Source organism: Protopterus annectens, chromosome 5.part0 (genome assembly GCF_019279795.1).
Source record: "Protopterus annectens isolate FY-2018-M chromosome 5.part0, PAN1.0, whole genome shotgun sequence".
NCBI classification, from domain to species: domain Eukaryota; kingdom Metazoa; phylum Chordata; order Ceratodontiformes; family Protopteridae; genus Protopterus; species Protopterus annectens.
The window spans coordinates 337307080-337328253 of record NC_056735.1 but is presented as its reverse complement, the minus strand read 5'-3'; positions in this window follow the sequence as shown (position 1 = coordinate 337328253).

Sequence of the window (21174 nt, the reverse complement as noted above, 5' to 3'; positions counted from 1 at the left end):
TGAAAAAAAGAATTGTTTTATCTTTTGCACAATGGAACCCTAAGTTCAAGGCTAAATTGTGTGCTTTCTCATATACCTACCATTTTAACATCAGAAGACCCTGTCGAACATTACTTGCTATCTGTCTGTATGCCAGCTCTGTAACTCACAGAGATGGTTCCTTCGGACTTGTGAGGTTGCATGTTCTATATATTTCTTTGCTGCCTCATACTGTGGTTCTATTCATTTCTGGCACATGCTGTGATTTTGCATAATTAATAAAGGACCCCAGGGCAGCAGCAAAGGCAGTGTCATATTTATGTGACTACTCTAATCTGTAGTACTTGTATACAGTGACACTGACAACTGTAAACAATAGCAGTTCTTTCTTGGAAAAGTCTCATTACTTTATAAGCAGACATTTAATTAATAGCTTATAAATATTAGCAGCTGGCTAAACAATACTGTATTGCTACAGGACAAACACAATAAACAATAAGCAGCAGGGTCCCAAGTCCTAATGTCTTCAGAAGGAAACACACAACAATTAATCTAGGCACCTTCATATTTTTCCTTTTTACATCCTAAAAAAGAACTTTTCTAGCACTGTCGGCTTGTAATTACCCTGTTTTGTGATTTCATATATGACATGCTAGTAGATGAAGGCAGAAATGTAACTTTAAATTTAGAACAATCGACCATAAAGTATTAGATATGAGCTCAAAACTGATATCAAAGGATGGCCCCAAATGCAAAGTCAGCAAGATCTCATAAGTGAGAAAGAAAGTATATTATAAAGTTTCTGCCACTAAAACATTTTGTATAGAAAGTAATTTTATATTTCTGTGAAAGATTCTGCCACCAAAAAATATTATAGAGAAAGCCAGCATTATTTTCCCATATAGATAGCTATCCCGTCATGTGGGACCAAGGTAAACATAAGTTTACTAACAGACAGCAAATTAAGAAAATAACTTTGAAATGCTACTGCATTAGAGTTTCATTTGGATATTCAGTTCAGTAATGGCGATCATGTGAAAGCCAAAGCACTGCATCATTAAAACATTACTGAGGTAGTAGAAGAGAACCTGAGCCATTGTAAAAATAAGTTCATGGAATATTTTCAAGGTGTTTTTTTTATTTTATTTTTTTTGTGTGCATAAGGCCTATTCTATTTACCTGCATACATGTATTTGTTAATTAGACAGCAACATTTCTGAAATGAACACAGTACAAGTGATGTGCTTGATTTAAACACTGAAAATGAAATATGGTTCAAACATGTCACCTCATTTGCTCATTTAGAAGATTCATACAATTCTACTTGCTACATTTGATATTTGGAAGGAAAAAAAACATTTATTGTTAAACAAGAAAAGAAGGACACATTGCACATTACATCAACACATAATGATTTTTGGCAAAGTTTAAGTAAATTATATTTAGAAATGTATGTATTATTATTCATTCAAAGATGGCCGCTGTTCTGTAAGCACTGCTAACCCACAGCTCCTCTAACTAACTGGAATAAAATCAACCCAGAAGACAAACCAGGAATTATTTCAACATAATACTTTGAACTAACAACTCTAACCAACATTTAAAATAATACCAGCAAGAAAAAAAACCTGAAACAACAGCTAAACTACTAAGATTGAAACAGATTATCCAAAGCAAAGGAGGGAAATAAGAAAAGAAAGCCGTGTACTTAGAAATCCTTTCATCCTGAAATACATATACATACCGAGATTCATCAATTCCACAAAATGTCAAAAGATGACAAGCATATGGACATTACTACAACTAAAACTAAACTCTCAGAATTATTATCGCCTGAGAAAGATCTAAACTCTAAAAGACAGAAAATAACAAAACAACAAGATACTCCTAAAACGGGAAACAGAGGTAAATCAGATCAACCTGCAAATCTGGATAACATCAAATCAGCTTTACTTCCTATTCAAGATGCAATAAAAGAGCTTTCCATCCAACTACAAACATTTGGAAATACTTTCAATCAAATAAAAGAAAGAATGGATAAATCAGAAGCTAAAATCACTGAGAGTGAAGAAAAAATAGTGTTAATAACCAAAAAAACTGATGCACACGAAGTAGACATCCAAAACATTCAAGCAAAAATTACTGATCTAGAAGCAAGATCCAGGAAAAAATAATATAATCATCAGAGGCATACCCAGAAGCTATATCCCATAATGAACTGATCCCTTCTATTATCCAAATATTTGCTACCTTACTCAAAGAGCCAAAAACAGCTCAACAAATGGTAATAGAAAGGGCACACAGAGCTTTGAGAGAATCTCAAGTATCAAGCAAACCAAGACCAGTATATGTCAAACTCATAAATTTCCAGGATGTTAACACAGTTTTGCTAACTGCAAAAAAAAAATGGTGGTTCCATCTTATGGAATAATACAATATCACTTGCTCAAGATCTGCCCCTGCAAATTAGACAAGCTAGACAACTTCTCTCCCCCTACTGTAAGTTTTTAATTGACAGAAGAATAACATTTCAAATGAAATATCCAAATACACTAATATTTCAAGTAGATGGAATTAAATACTCGGCTGCTAACCATAAAGAAGCCAAAAACACCTTTTTGGCCATTTTTAAAAATATTCCCGCCATAGAAAGCTAACTGCACTCAGCAGAACAGCTTGCAGAGCTCCAGAAGTTGGCTGCAAACCCTGCGACCAGCCGGGGTCTTTTTTCTGCATTTGTTTTGATGTAGATTCGTGCTGGACCTCTGTTTCGAGTAGTGTGACCCTGATATCTCCTCTACAGGCCACGAGGAACAAACCAGGAAGCACAAGACACTTCCGCCCTGCTAATTCTCCCACGAGGGGAACTGAAAAGACTTTTACTAACTCCCGGACGAGTAATTGCAGAGAAGGCACTTCCGGAAGTCCGATCCAGATAAGGGTCCCCCTACGAGCATCTAAGCAGTTGGCTTAGATGACCTGATGATTCGTGAAGCCTCTGAGCAAAAGTGGATGGAAGAGGAGGGGAGAGGAGGGAAGAAGAAAGGAAAAAAAAGAAAATAACAGTATACATAGTTAAAAACACTTTAAACGAACATTCTCGTTTCCTTTTTTTTTTTTTTTCTCTCTTTCTTTTATTTTAAAGTCTGGAAAAATTTTATACTGATTAGACATACAATGAAGAACTAACAACAGAAAATAACTGAATAGGCATAAAACAACAGGAAAAAATTCTAAAATCAGTAGTTTCCTCACATACCCATCATAAGGCAAATACTATATGAAGAATAAGGCACTTCCAAGAAGTTATCTATCCCAACATATTTACTGCTTATATTATACCAACCAAAAAGAGTACTCTTTTTTTATAGTGATACAAGTGTTAAACAATTAACAAAATGATCATGCAGTTAACTTGTTACATACTAGTAAGGTTATACAATACATTTACCCAGAGCACCCTAGATATTAGAAATAAGTAAATCCTAAACAAAAATTATAATAGTATAATGCGCAACAGTACACAACAATAAACCAACACCTCTTCTGACTAACTATAGTTATGCAATACAGATGTGTGTGTAGATGCATGTGTGTGTGTGTGTGTGTGTGTGTGTGTGTGTGTGTGTGTGTGTGTGTGAGTGTGTGTGTGTGTGTGTGTGTGTGTGTGTGTGTGTGTGTGTGTGTGTGTGTGTGTGTGTGTGTGTGTGTGTACAGATTTATATATTGGTACCTTTACACATATTTTAAAGAGACAGCCCCTGCACATGTTTGAATAGGAGGATAGACCCTTTAAAAGGAGATTCCTGTAAGAAAACTGACCCATGAAAAATAATTAAGTTTACGAAGGTGCTTTGGCAGCTTATACATGACCCATATGTGGAAACAGTGACTACAACAGTGCATAGAGTGAAGAGCTATTGTGATTCTTAACTCAAGTTAGAAATACCCAGCTTATACATAGCTGCAGTTTTCTCTATGGTTCATATTAATGGATATACTTGGAGTGTATGCCACATAACGCTTCTGTATTAAGGACATAATCTGCCACGGATTATATAATTCTTGCTGCAAATATTACAGTCCAAAACATTGTTAGCGAACCATATTTTGATAGTTGCCCTAAATGTATCAAAACAGCTAGCTTGGGAGTAACAACACACTACACCACATAAGAATAACACAAAGGAAATGAGAGAACAGACAGGTGGATCACAAAACTAAAGAACACACTGAGACAATACAATTAAACTAGAAGACCAAAGTCAAGAATAATTACAAAGACTTTATAACACACATTCTTACTCAAATATATGTATACACCCTAACCCTGTACTAGGGAGTTAGCAACATAACATTTTTAGCTAAAGAACCCAAATATTTCTAAGCTGATAAGGGAAGTAAATCAGGTCAGGAACTTCCTCTCAAGGGGGGGTAATGATCAACCATATAAGATAAGACCTGAAATCAATATAAACTACTAGTCTAGTTATAAAATAAGATTTAGCTGTAACAGAACAGAGTTAGAAAATATGTAACTATTGTTTATGACAGACTTTTTGAAATCTGTATATTTTTCATTAACTAAGACTAAGATTGTTCACTATATGTTTTCGAAATTATAATGTTACATAGTAAAAGTCATGGAGGAGACTCAGGGTACCAAAGTAGTGCTTTTTAGGGAATGAATCGGGTAGGCTTTGTACAAGTAGTGAAAACATATGTAGGGTTACTAATCTTCACTTTCCTCATAAATTCTAAACCACAGGATGATACTATCCTACCGACATACAAACCTACAAAGTTAAAAACTTCTCATACCCTGCTTTATTCCTGGTCCAGGAGGTTAGTGGTTAGGCACAGGGGAGGGACGGGAATAAGAGGATGCCTTATAACATGATTTCGGTAAAAATTGAGCAAAAACTGATATCTATATATAAACCACAGGGCTTCATATACAAACTAATGAAATACGTAAATGTGGGAATTTGACTCATGGAATATCAAAGGGCTCCAGAACAAAAAAAAAAAGGAAACTGTTTTTATACCTTATCTTACAAGCTAAAGCAAACTTTATACTAGTTCAAGAAACACATCTAACTCTAGAACAATGGTCAGAAATCAGAGGGAAAAATGGATAAGAGTAATTATAGCTTCAGAAGGTAAAACCAATAGTGCAGGGGTAGCTATAATTATTAAAAAACAATACCAAGACAAAATCATAGAAACCAAAATAGACAAAGAAGGGAGATGGTGTTATGTAACCCTCTCAACTCCTGCATATTCTAAACCCATTTTACTACTAAATATATACGCTCCCTGTAATAATCAACACTTCTTTCTTGTGTCATTGTACCCTATCTTAAGCCAATACCATAATTATTATATGTTTCTGGGAGGAGACTGGAACACTTATCAAAATCCAAAACAAGACAAATCAAGTTTACCTCTGTCATTTAATAAACAAGAATTGATAACATTAAACGAACTTAAATGCAACTTCAATCTGTATGATCCCTTTAAATATGGGAATAACCCAAATAAATCAAATAATTTTACGTTCTACTCCAACTGTCATAAAATGTGGTCTAGAATCAATTTTTTTCTTAATTTCGGAAGCACTAATCACTTTAGACCCTACAGTGAACATACATGCTAGGTACCTATCTGACCATTCTAAAATCACTCTAAACTTTATTGGAAACCCTAAAAACTATACACTAAAATGAGGATATAATTGGTCCCTGAACCCCAATCTTCTAACTAAAAATGAAATAACCAAAGAGATCCAATCTAGCCTTAAAACAACTCTGGTGAACCTTGCAAAACAACAGCTCCCTCCAGATATTGAATGGGCGGCAACCAAAGCCCAAATCAGGGGAATTTTTATTCAAAAAGCAACCTACTATAAAAAATTCAACTCAGAGAGGAAGAGGAACTGGAGGCTAAAATAAAATCACTTCAACATGATCTAGTAAAGAAATTTAATACACAAACTGAAACAGAACTACTGAAATGTAAAAAAGACCTATACATGTTACACAATAATAAATTATCCTTCCACGAAACCAAAATTTTAGCCAATTATGCTAATCATGTTCAAAGTCCATCGCGAGTACTAGGAAGGATCATCAACCAAACAAAATCATCCTCTCAAATTTCTGAAATAGTTTACAAGAACAAGAACTACACCAAAAATGATGATATTATTAAAACATTTGAAGATATATACTTACAAACTTATGGAGACCAACAAATACTACCCCCAAATGAAAACAGTAGAAACTTTCTCCAAAAACATAATTTCCCGAAACTTGACCTAAAACAACAAGAAAAATTAATGGAACCAATATCCATAGATTAAATAACATTAACAATCCAGCAACTAAAATCTCATAAATCCCCTGGGCCAGACGGTCTCACAGCAGAATTTTATAAAAACTTTTACCCCATCATAGCACAAATCCTATTTCATATATTAAACTATATAATAAATAATAAAATTAATGATATACACTTTAATGTGTCTAAAACTATCTTTATACTTAAAGAAAAGGCAGATCCCAAAAACGCAGATAGTTACAGACCCATATCACTATTAAATATTGACACCAAAATCCTAACATCTATACTGGCTAACAGAATGAAAAAAATTAATGGATAAAATTACCTCTATTGAACAATCTGGCTTTATAACATTCAGACAAACGAGTGATAATACATTAACACTACATACACTAATCTCATACACTAACCAAAACAACTTAAACATATATGCACTTGCCATTGACGCCCATAAAGCCTTTGACAGTGTAAACATGAAATTTTTATTCTAAATTCTACCCTACTTTAACATACCCCAAAAATGTATTCAAATATTACAAATATTATACAATAACCCATATACATTGTTATATATAAACAAAATCTGGTCTAAAAGAATCCACATTAGAAATGGAACTTGTCAAGGATGTCCTCTATCTCCACTACTATTTAACCTATATCTAGAAGCCCTCTTTTTAAATATAAAACAAAATGTATACCATAACTCCCCAATAATCTATAACACTAAAATTTCCTAATCAGCATTTGCAGATGTTCTCAACATCTATTGTACCACGCCAATTTCGGACATAAAGAAAATACTATCTGCTATTGAAGGCTTTTACAAAATGAACCTCAAAAAAAACAACATTTTCCCCTTGAAAACCCCTAAACCTTTCTCACTTCTACCATTGATAGGACAAATAAAAACTAAAGAAATAATTAAATACTTAGGTATCACATTCTCCACAGACAACAAAGATTTTTATTCAAATAATATAAAACAAAAATGGAACCACATCCTACTAGACTAAAATAGATGGAAAAATCTGAAACTACCACTCTTAGCCAAAGTCTCGATAATAAAAATGAACGGCTTACCTAGACTATTATATATCTTTATGTCCTCCCAGTTAATCATACCCAAGAAATTCTTCAAGCAGATCCACAATGAATTTGCTAAATTTATCTGAGAACCCAAAAAGAGTAGAATTTCATATGATAAACTAATGACCCCCTAAAAACAAAGGTGGCTTAGACCTACCAAACTTTGAAAGTTACTACCAAATTATAAATACCAATAGAATTTTGAGAATTGTGGAATACAATCCAATGGACAAAATTTGGTACCTGCACTGGTTAAGAATATACCACAACCATGCCAAAAGCCTGGATATAAACCCCAAAGCATTACCATTTCTAAACACCAATATAATGAAATCCTATAATTTATTAGAACCCCTTAAATATTCCATCGTACTAACACAAAAACTATTTAAATCACTAAACTTGATACAAGCCATGATGATATTACAACCTCTACATAAAACCCCCAACCTTAAAATAAATAATCAGACGTTGGATTTAAAATGCTTCCCTTGCATAATAAACACAACCATACAGGATATATACCCATACTTAAACTGCTCTGTCCAAGAAATAACAAGTCAAATGAACCTCCCTAAATCATATTTGCTGATCCTGAGACAGATTAAAGAACTTTGTATGAGCTACCTTTATGATACTACCATTATTATGGAAAACTCTTCTTCTAAACAAAAAATATACTGCATGCTCATACAAAATGATAAAGGATATGAAATTCCAAAAACCATATACTCATATCTGAATACTGGAAGAAAAATCTCCCATCTATTGAGGATCACAAACTAATTCAAGCAATCAACCTAACAATAAAATCTATATCCCTTCAAAAATTGGCCTTTACTCAACTTATATATAACAATGCATATTACACACACACTATCTTCCATAAATTTAACTCTAAAAACTCCCCAACTTGCCCATATTGTAAAGATAAAACTGTTGACCTTCTTCACATGTTCTGGAGCTGTAAATATGTATTCAAACTTTGGAACTCCCTGAAATTGCAACTGCAAAAGATGGGCTATCAAACATCGACACTCACCTGGAAATTTATGATTTTACACATTCTCCCAAATAATATATCCAAAAACCAAGCAATCATTCTAATCAATATTTTCCTCTTAATGAAACTGTATATAGCTACCAACTGGCTTAATCCAAACAAGAACTCTTGGGAGAGCTTTAGAGTATTGCTGATTAAACATATACTAGCCCATAAATTCATAATAAACAAAGGAACCCAAAATCCCAAACACTACAAACTCTGGGAACAGATCTTTAACATTATACTTGCATAAACCACCAATTATAGATTTAGTACAGCATGCTCAAGAAATCCCACATCATCATGCAGACATAAACTCAGATATAGGTACTGACCCATAAGACTTTATCCAGAGTAATCATATGAAGATAACCTGTTTTATGTTATTAAACTATGAAAGCATCTATGTACATAGTGTAAATAAGATTAGTTGTTTTGTTTTAGTTATGCTTTATTATAACCTGAATGCAGAAGATATGTATAACACTCACTTATATATGTTTGTATATGTGAACTTCTTAATTTTTTATATGCCTTGTTGAAAAATAAATAAACGTTATTGAAAAAAAAAAAAGAAATGTATGTATTATACAGCAAGTTCAACAGGTGACAGCAACTCTGCCCATACAAGTGTTTTTTTGTTCTATAGAAGTGTAATATTATCAACAAATAATTTGGAGGAAGTAATGTCAAGTAACTGTAAGGGATTAAAACATGTGGAAGATGTAACTTCTGAAACCTGATATGGAAAATAAACAATTAGCCCATCATTAATTTTTATCATTATGTAATGTAGCAATATAATTGCACCACAAGAAATGTATTTAATTTATTGGATCCCTCCAGGACTTTCCACTGGTACCAGTACCAACACCCTGTCAGTCCATTCATTCAAGGAGGAAGGGAGTCAGGCATTCCTGTGAGAGACAACAGAAAAAGATTAACAAAACATTAATAAGACCAAACGTAAGACATTTGGAAAAGTTAGAGAGAAGGTGGCGTTAATGTAAATAATGCATTTCATGAGGCGGTTTCATTCTTTGGTGATTTGGGTATCATATTAATGAACTGAGTTTGAAATATATAAGTGGTTTACATTCACTATTACTAATATTTAAGGGAAATATTTGTAAATATACCAAATAATGAAATAGTAGTCTTACATTAGACCTGTTCTTTGGGTTGATAGGTCAAAATCTGAATATGCTGTACTAGTCTAGAATCAGAATAGTAAGCAGCATAAATAATGTATGCAAGCATAATACATTAGGAAAAACACAAATAAAAATTCAATAAAAAGATATCTAGAATGGAACTTATAAGGTATGAGCAAAAGTTGTTCTGTTTGTTTCCTTTCTTTCATGCATCCATAGTTAAAATTTGACTTGTTACTGGCTCCTAGCGCTTTTCATAGTGAATTTTTGTGTGTTTTTATATTGGTATATTATCCTGAGTCCTCACTGGGTTCTCAGAGGTCCTAATTAAACTGATTTCCTTTGGTCATAGATCTTTTCTGTGACGTGCAGTCTTAGGCCTATCCTACTGTGTTTATATTTTGCTGTATTACATCTGTTTGAACATGGGCACTGGTAACTATCTTCACTGATGTCTATTAAAGTCTGACTTTATTCTTTCTTGGCGCACTGTTCTGCTTTTCATTTTCTTATTCTTATGTCTACTATTCTGCTCCTGTTTTAATGATTTCTCCCTTTTCCATAAAACCCAGCCAGACAATAATGGGCAAGTATATGCCAATTTGCTCAGAATACACAGTTTACATTAATATAGTACCATAATATTAATAATAATAATAATAATAATAATAATAATAATAATAATAATAATAATAATACATTGTGTATGCAGTATTACACATTTGATTACACTGAGTCCTAATTATTTCTTTATTTTAATCCTCCATTAAATCAGACTAAAGTTTTACCAGTATTGACATTTACTGATGACCATAACTAGGTTCCTCCTTTAACCTTGCCATCCATTTACCAGAACATTAATCATTTAATAATATGGATTATCTGATACTCATAGCTACCACTAGTCAATGTAAATCTCTACCGACTTTCTCTGATGGATGTGGTTCTAAGGAAAATAATCCATTCATGTAGTCAGTATGATGGCATAATCTGCATTACTAGAATCATTAAAATTGCATGTCATTCTGCAAACTCCATAACAAATCTCATTCCAATGGGAAAATGCCATCTACTAACTCACTGTCAGGTGTGGAGTCAACCCCCCTAGTGCATTTTCCTCTGTTTATCTATGTCTTAACCAAACAGTTTCACCAAATTATTCATGCACATTTGTGATCAGGTGGATGAGTTTCAATTACCACAAGAGGATATAAGCAAATTCTTCAATTTACTGTGAATTTCACCATCTGTACTTGGAGGTGTCTGACACTGTACAATACCATGTAGTCTGCCTGCTACCACATGTCTTTTTCCCACTAGGCTGCATTCCAAACTTTACACACTGGTAGCCCACCCCCCTTTTATCATGATTTATTAAGGATTAACTCATTATCTGTCCTTCATATGCTTCCAGAGAGTATTATCTGTCGTTTTCCTCTCTGAGCTTGTCCTATCCCTCTATTTTTATTCTGTTAAGCTTGTAAACAGATTTCTTTATAATTCCAGCTGTGGTCTGCTTCATCATATCTAATCAGCTTTGCTAACACCAACCCAATCTTAATATAGTACTTTGCATTAGTTTAAATACCCCACTAATTATGCTGCCTCATAAAGTACATAAGTAAGAATCATATATCTGGATTAAAATTATCCACCTCATATTGTATCAGATGTACTTTACCAAGCCAGGTCTTTGTCCTCCATGTCTACTTCTTTTAGCATTCTTTCTCATTCTCTTGTTTCTGAATTTCTTAGCTTTCTGCACCATTGTGACTCAGACCTCCTTTTGCATACTACCCTGGGTATGGTATGTGCCAGATATTGATAGTGCAGGGAATATATGGTTCAAAAAATAATATATCTCTGCATAAAAAAAAACACAAGTCTTTCATTGCTATACAGTCTACATCATTATCCCTAAGTGCAACCACAAAACATCCAGTGTGCACATTGCTCTGACCATTTGTCAGATCACAACCAGAAGGTGCAATCATATCATGTCTAGAATTTGTCTCTAGTGTTATGCTACCTTCCTATACTCATTCAGATCTACAATCTCTTCACTCCCCAGTAAATAAGGAGTGACCAATAAATTACACTATTTCATTACTTGTAAAAGAAAGTGAATAGTTAAGGCACCTAACCTTGAGCCTGACACCATATGCACTCTGCACTGGCCCTACTTTCTTCTAGCACCATAAGCCCACTTATGGCTTTCAGTACTATCTCCACTTGCCCTATTTCCTTCTAGTACCATAACCCCCTTAGGGCTTTCAGAACTATCTCCACTTGCCCTATTTCCTTCTAGCACCATAAGCCCCCTTATGGCTTTCAGTACTATCAACACTTGCCCTATTTCCTTCTAGCACCATAAGCCCCCTTATGGCTTTCAGTACTACCAACACTTGCCCTATTTCCTTCTAGCACCATAAGCCTCCTTCTCTAACTCCTATTTACCTGTTTCTCTTTTCCACTTTTTATGTATACAAGCTCCATCTTTACTCACATCCTTATTATTTTTTATGTGGTATGGAGCAGAAAAGCCCTGGGTGACCATCTACCTCTTCGTTTGATGGCCTGTATGGATTCACCCTTTTTGATCAAGTCTTAAGTCCTTCTGATCCTAATGAAAAGTGGGTCACATTGATTCTTGATTAACTTCATGCTATTGTCATTGATGTTTCCAGCTACTGTAACAATATCTCCTCTCTTGTCATTGATATGAACACAGGATCCTTACTTCCTGAATTACCTCTTAAAATGCACAGCATAAACCTTACTGGGCAGATCAACACAATGCCCCTTTTCTAAAAATATAATTTGCTATCTCTTCATTAGCTGATCCATCTTGGATGCCCCATCCAAATTACTTACTTGTTCATGTGAGACTACATGCATCCCTGTTCCAGTGTTTTAATAGCCGCCATTGCTAGCTCACCTATTAGATCACTTACCCTAAAAGCCATATGGTTGCATAAGAGCCATAGTCTTTACTAAAGGAAAAGCAGCAAAATCCACTCACTGTTTTCCTCATATTAGTCTTATCATGTCAGCATTCACCCAGCCGTTCATGTTTTGTTATAATCAACCAAACGCTGCCCTTGAAAAAACAAAAACTAAGCACTTTTAAGTGTATCCTAATTGTCCAGACCTCATTCACTTCCTGCAATCTGTAGTCCATATTTGTAAAACCAATCCAGTTTAATACTATCTATGTTGCTGTGGTAGCAGAACTAAAAATGCATTGACTTTCCTACATTTCCTATTGTAGGACTTCCAGGTGTTAGTTGTCCATAATTCTTTTTATTAGCAAACCTGCATGCACTCTACAGTCATACAGACCTCTTGTGGGACTGCTCTTTGAAGCTAATGCATGAAATGCTGCTAGCAATGACATTAACTGTACCTAGTGAATTCCTTGTACAGAAAAAAGATGGCTACATTTTCAATTTCTGCAACAATAGGTGCCTTAATGGGGTCTGATCTCCACCCAATGGGTCTATGTCTGTCGTACGATCGAAAGACCATATGATTGAATCAGAAGATCAAATCTCAGAAAGTTGAACTTGCTTCTCCTCTGGAAGTCAGTATTTTTTTAGGGTTAGATGTTTGTTCTTTCCCCAGTGTGTATAGAGTCGGTGTATACATGTTGCAGGCAGTGTGGGATGGTACAGGGGGCTTGCCTTCCTGAAAAAAAATTATTGTTTTTTGTGATTCCAGCTTCCAGTGGAGAAGACAGTTGGATATTCTCAGATTTGATCGTATCATCTTTTAATCTTATGATAAATCCCACCTGACATGGGAGCTCTCCTATTTAAAGCAAACACCACTTCTTAATTCTCTGAATTGAAGTACTATTTTCTTATTGCTTAGCTCAGAATCCATTACAATCATTGCTATCTAAATGGGCATGACTTTCAAAAAGGTAATGTCCCACAGAACATCCCCTTGACTCCAGTGGTGTTTTCAGAACAAGCAAACCACATCTCTTTTACGTAGCCATCCCTCCATATAACCCGTAGTGCATTTGTATAGCAACCCATATTACTGCTCCACACACATTCCTGTTGCCAAAAGGAAATGCCATTGTAATTCTTTAAAAACTTACCAAATGGTCAGGTCTTTCCTTGCACTGAAACTCTTACAATATGGTGTTTCTACCATTGTCACTTCAGCATGCTAGCCATGAGCCTTATAAATGCACAACCACCAGCTGATGCGCTACAGACACTGAAGCAAGTAGATAATGTTCCCAGCTTTGGCTTTATTCTTTACTGCTTTTTTCTCAGTCTTCTCATTCAATATTAAGCTTATCACTTGACAGCTAAAGTCCTTATATGATATGTTATTTATTTGTTGAGAAGGCTGTATCTAGGCTGGCAATAGAACCTTGTGTGCTGCTAATGATATTCCTATCTCCTAGATGATAAGTCATAATGATCTCCATTTTACTGTCCTTTTCTTCACGTAAGACACTGAAAACATCTAAGCATTGCACGTTTTTTCTTGTGGGGATGACTGATTTCCTTATAAAATGTAGGGTGATGCTGAACACTTTGAACATGACAGAGGTCACCTTATCTCCTTTGGAATGGCCTTATTATAAAAGCATTTGTTATCCACCGGCATACTCATCAACTCTGGTTCTTCTTGTGTATTGGCAACAAGAGTAATAACACCTCTATGTTCACCTTAGCCAAGCAAGGTTCATGCACCACCCATATAATCTGTAGTACATCATACAGTGATGGGTATTGAAACTTTGCCACCTTCATTCTGGTGTTGTCATTGACTGATTTACCTTTTGGACAAGAATAGTGATGGATAACCCAATGTCTCCCAAGTACTTTTTTGAAACCAGCCCTAGTGGGATGATCTTGAAAAGATCAGACATTAGCTTCTGAAAAGGATGTCCCATTCTTATTACCTATTACAGATTTGAAATTATTCCATCTAATTCTAAACCAGCTATCAGTGAGTCAAACTGGAAGGGAAAAAATATTGTTATAGTCCTGCACCAGCAAGTTCTCCACTTCCTTATTGGGGTAATTCCTCAAAAATATTTTATTTGACAAGGGCTTTCAAGTCAAATCAAAACTTCTCATGCTTCAGACAGAGACAGTAACCCTCCACTTGAAAGGACTCCATGCATCAGCCCTTGTCCTGTAGGTTGTTTGCTGATATCTCAGCAAACAGTTTTCTTAAAGCATCTGAACCCAGTATGTGCCCCATCAAGATTGTGCATCCATGAGCAAATTAACATCTTGACCAGTTTTACCTTGTGGTATTAAATACTCGGCTTGGCTTAGCCATACTTCCAAATTCTTACACTCCTTTGACTGGCCTTGTCTTACACAGCATTATACCAGACACATACTGGGACAAAGGTGCAGTTTCAGCAGGGCAAAAAGAATAGTTGACATTGTTACATGGAGTTAGGGGTTGCTAGATAAATTAACTCTGGCTAATATCCCCTGCAGAGTTTTACTGCTGGCCATTATCCTTGTAAATCTGTGTTGATCTAGCAGACAGGACTGGACCCACACGGCTTCTACTATCTGTATAATGAGAAAGTAAGACAGAATGGGTATCACCTGCTCTGGCCTACTTTACAAAGTTATAGCCATTACATACACAAAGCACATATGACCCAAATCTCCCACATCTTATTCTGAGCATGATTGTATTGTTCTTACCTGGTTCTGCCAGAGTTGTCATAAGATTATTAGCCCTGACTCATCCTATTCCACAGACATCTGGACCCCGTTCTGCCTAAGTAAGTCAAATATCTCCACAAACTCTCCCCTCTAATACTTCTAACTGCTTGGTTATATGCAAAATTAAATGCTAATGCTGCCGGTCTTTAGTAATATTGCACTCACTACCCATCCATACCTTGTCCCCTGCCTTCTAAGACAGCTGGGCTAATTTAAATGGTTACTCCAGCAACCACCATGGGACACTAGGGAAACCATGGGTATTAGGAAATATCTTCCTAACAATGACTGGTGCTGTGAGGTCTTGGGTCCTACTAAGTAGCTTCAAGCATGTCCAAGTCCTTCCTGAGCATCCACCTCCTAGTTGAAACTCAGTTAACACATCAATGTACTATATAAACATTCAACATTGTCTTAACTATAGCAAGCATTACCTCTTTTACCTTATCACCAACTATCCTCAGGGAGACTGAAAGGTTCTCCACACTAGCAGCTTAAGCAGTTGCTATGGTCCAATCTAGATGTTTTCATTCTGTTCTTGGATGTTTGCTATTTTTTCTCTTCTCTGCACCACTCTGCAGTGCAGTATTCCTAGAATTCTGACATATTTCTACAAGCAGCTCTAGCCCTCCCCCCCACCACCATCCAGTCCCATGACATGAATGACTCCAGCTTGGCAAAGAACTCCCCAGATTTGCACATGATAACTGCAATAAACAAGAGAAATCTATGCACTGATGCATCACCGCTGCCTTCTTAAGACCTTGACTAGACTCATTATTTGATTATACTTAAGCTGCACATACTATATAGCTATTTTAAGGGCTATCAAACCAATACTAAGTCAGGGACCCTTTGTGTTTGGTGAGGAGGAAGGAAAAAGAGCAGGAAGGGAAGGGAAGGATAGGGTAAGATATAACCTTATCTATCTATCTATCTATCTATCTATCTATCTATCTATCTATCTATCTATCTGTCTTTCTACGCTATTCTCATAACCTCCTATGCATTCTTGACTCTTCCTTTTTCTTTCTTTTTCCTTAGCTAAATTATTATTATATTAATTGTTCTTATACACTAGCATATTTTTTTAACTTTTAGACCTTTTTGTTTATCCCCTAAAATTTCTCTTTCCCCATTGTCATTATTACACTATATATGCATGCATACATACATACATATATACATACATATGTACATACATATTTTTCTTTATATTTTTAGCGTATTTATTTATTTATTATTTTCTTATGTTTATCACCCACCAAGATTAACTAACCATTCTGCCATTCAGGTTGGGGAAAGCCACTAGGTAAAATCTGGTGTCTATTACTAAACCAGGGGCTGTGCACAGTTCAGTAAGCCACAAAGAATGCAAACAGCAAGTCACCCAAGAATCATGAATGAAGTTTGGTTCCATCCATAGTCTTAACTTTACAACCAAAATTCCAACATCTTCCCCAAACAAAAAAAATATATATTATATGAGCAAAGGTGCTACCTATGCTCCTACCCCCTCTGGCAGCCATTTCCCAAAAATTCCCAGAAAAAGTGTTTTACTGTTCGTTGTTACACCCTTTTGTTGTTTCAGCTCAGCTCACTACACTGCTGTCATTAAATACTTATATCCGTTTACCTATATTACTATTATTATTATTATTAGTAGTAGTAGTAGGACCCACGGTGGTGGTGCTGCGGTAGCGTTGTCGCCTCACAGTAAGACGCTGTCCGGTTCGATTCTCAGCTAGAGCGGCTTCTGCGTGGAGACATGCGTGAATTGGCGTACCTTCGTTGAAGGTTGTGCATCAGGCCTGGCAAGCCAGTACGTAAAAATCAACTGCCAATCATTAGCAAATGGGAGTTCCGCTGTGGCGACCCCTAACCGGGAAAAGCCAAAAGACACAAACAATTATTATTAGTAGTAGTATAAAAGCACTGGGCTATCCCAAGCCACCAACCACAAAATGACCATCTGACCTTTGACATGACAACAACATCAGAAATCCCTTATGTCAGTTTGGTATTTATGGCATCTGCCTATCTCCTTGATTGCCAATGAAACCTACATTTATCTCATTTGTAAACACGGTGATAGCCAAACATTTGATCAGAATGACAACACACATTGCTCTTAATATGGCTGCAAAATCAGCCTGCATATTGTTGACAGCACACTGTTCTGTATACCTCCCACACCAAAATATGCTACAGCAAAGGCATAAGAAATAATGTACATGTTCTTCAGAGAACCAAAAGAGTTGAATGAAAAATCTAACATGCCAAGGAAAGGAAGACAAACATAAATTATGCATTTGGGTGCACGGGGCTTCATATTCATCCCATAGAAGTGCTGCACTTAAGGCAACATTTCAACAATATCAACACAGTTCTATTTCTCTTTCATGTGTTTTTCTTCAAAATAAAACAAAGCCATCACTGACAACTAACACACATTGTGTGGTGCTAGTAACAGGCGAGCTATTATCATGCAGCAATCACATACAGAACAAAATTTCTTGAATAATGCATTTTTAAAGAAAGGTTTGTAATGCAAACTTCAATTAAATAATTATCCATTAAATCTTTATCATCAGGAAATCACTCCAGGTTAAATATTTGAAGCAGAATCCAGGCCAGTTCCTAACAGCACTGTATTATTGTTATGGTTTTCTGCAGAGCCAGAAAGCCCCATCTTCTCAGCAATTTCTCACAGCTTGTTAATTATCTGACAATTCAGCTAGTGTTGTAAGTTATACTCACTTTCTTCTTCAATACCAATATATTTCTCTCTAATAGTAAAAATACTTCTTCCTTATTAATAAATATATAAATAAAAGATCATTGCATTGCCTGGCTATTCCCATATCTATAGGCAACATATATCCCCTAGTCTGAATTTCAAAGTTTCAATAAAAAAATCTAGAAAATTAATTTCTCCAGTCATTAATGATGTCACAGCCATCCACTTCTTACCAGAGCTTTTCTACTTTTTTCTTTCAGCTTTGTTTGCCCTTAAGTTCTGCTTCACCGTTAGGCCACAAACTAGTACAGTCCACCAGTCCAAAACTTACTTTTGTTGTGGGCAAAGAAATATGTCTAAAATGACAGCCCACTTACCTGATCTTTTGAGAGAGAGACCTGAACTAAGCTGTGCCCCAGTTTGTATTCCATCAGGACCTGACCCTCCCTTTCATGTATTAGCCCTCTAGGACCTGATGGACACCTGGCTCTTCCCTGTTTTCATAATCCAATTTCTACCTCACAGCACACTTGTCAATCACTTAACTGAAATGTAGGGGATCTGAGACTACAAATTGTTTTTATCAGTTTCATTTGTTTGAGTCACTTAAATGCTCTGGTCACACATTTTGTAAAGTCGCAATATGTGTTTAACACTACTGTGTCTTTTGTGAGGTGCAAACATATGGCATAATAAAGTAGACACAGCCAATTTTATTTAGTATCAATCCCAGATTAAATTGCCTCTGCTATTATTACACACTGACTTGTTCAGAGTTGTTTCCTTTAAGGCATGGGACAGTTTTATATGTATTTCATTTGTTATTAAGGCAATTTTGATAAGGCATTGACCCTTTCTTGAAATGAGGCTCTGTGTTTGGTCTATGTCATAATAATTGTCAAGGAAATATTATTTTTGTTACAAGCTGAATGGTCAGATTTCATTACAGCTAAGTTGTGAGTTATAAGGTAAATGGTGTCCATGGCTATAGATAAGAAATATTGTACTAGTGTTGTGATACTGAATATTGTGTCAGACTTATAGTAATAAAATAACAGAATATCTGGAAGGAATAATGATTTACAAATCTTTACATAAGAAAGGTCAAGGTTAACTTGTACATAGTATAACCCAGTCTGTCCAGAATAAATAATTCTTATAGTACAAAGATCATCATTTTTTTTCTACCAATAGGTTTAAAATATCAGTAATGAAGACCAAGGATGTCAAACAAATTTCCCACGTGTATGAAGTGTTTTACAACAAATTTATTTTAAGGTTGAATTTTAGTTTTATAGTGCTGCAGGACTCAGTAATCAGTAAGGAGATAACATTGTTGAGTTACAGGATGCAGTGAATAATAGCTAGAAGGGTCACAGTGGGAAAAGAACCAGGTTAGGTGTGATCAGACTTTGGATAAGTCTGATAATCAAAGCTAGTTACATTTATGAGAAATGTTGCATGATGCCAAGTTACTTTATAGTACTGCAAAAATATTATCTTCATGGAGCACCTGTAGACAATTTTTCCTCCTTGTGGTTTAGAGACGCACTGGTATGACATTTAACGGGAGGCTAAGTACAGATTGTGCAGTCTATGAATACAATGGGATGAAGCAGAGTATTTGTGGTCAATAGCCCAATAACATTTTTACAGATGGCCTAAAATGTATTTTAGGGACAGCAATAATCTGGAATGGGTTCTTATGGATGACATCCCTGTTTTGTGAATCTCTAACATGACCTAAGCTGAATGAGGAAGCCTTTGCTAATGTTCCATCACATCTTTAGTTTAACTACATGTAGGATGCGGTATCTAAGGCAGCCAGTATTACAGTTTTTTTTTTTTTCAGTCTACAGAATATTAGCTTCAAACAAGAATGTAACAGAGAGAGAGGAGTGCTACCTGAATATTGTAGGGCACTTGCTGCTACATTTTGTAAATTGGTCTGTATTGCAGAAAGATAAAGCCCTGGCTGTGACAGAGATAACTAGGGTTCCTTTTTGGGCCCATGGCATTCACCAATGACAGAGGGAATAGGTCTGATGATGAAGCCTTTCTTAAATTTATGGTGGGAAGGGTGATGGCAGTGTGCCTGGGTGTTTACCAAGATCATATATCTGATGTTGAAACAAGAGCTATGATGAGTAGCGATCACCTTGATAGGTGGGTCTACACTATGGGGTGTGCATTATTGTAGGTAGAAGTGGATTCTCTCTGGTGCCATTGCAAACCCAGCTAAGTATGTAAGACTAGCACATCAGGGATTAGGTGGGCCATATACAAATGTCCAATATAAGCAGTACATGTTGCTTTGCCTCCTGCACTGCTCTTCTCTGCCTCCCAGAACTTATTTTATCAGATCTTCTCCATGCCATCCTGGTGGGGGAACTAATGCTCCTGACTGGAGAGGATTACCCTGGCATGTGGATGTGGGAGAGCACAGACAGAGTTGTCACACATTTGATGATCAGCTGCATGAATGTGAGAGTTTACAAAAAGTGAAAGAGGATGTCTGTAAGGATGGAGTTCTAGGGCGGGGATCTTGTTATATCTTTGGAGGCTCTGACAGAGTAGCTGCATCATGTTATGCATTTACATGTAAAATTAGACATTCAGCCATGTCACAGCAAAGGAACCATCAACATTAAAACTATTGACCATACAAAGATACATGGCATGAAATGACTAAACGATTTGCTGAGATACAAGAATGGAGCACTAATGACTTTTTCAGCATACATAAGGCAGATTGCAGATAAACTATTTTGATGAAAAAAATGTTTCCCATCGTTCATCTTGAAGTTATGGAGACAAGAAATGAGATGATAGAATGAAAAGAAAGTATGGCAGGAATTAATATAAATGCATTTGAAGTTGCGCAGTTATCATGTAAGATCCCCATTGAGCACTGGGATGACATGAGTACCTTAAAAACATTGAGACAACATTTTTTTTTCATGGCACTTCTGCAAAGAATTTTTTAACTTAATTCAGATTACAGAAAAATAATAGATGTAGTATTTATTGCACTAAGTAAATTAGCTGGCAAACTTTTTCTTTAACTGCTTGCATTTCATGAATTCAAACTGTTCAATCTTCGCACAT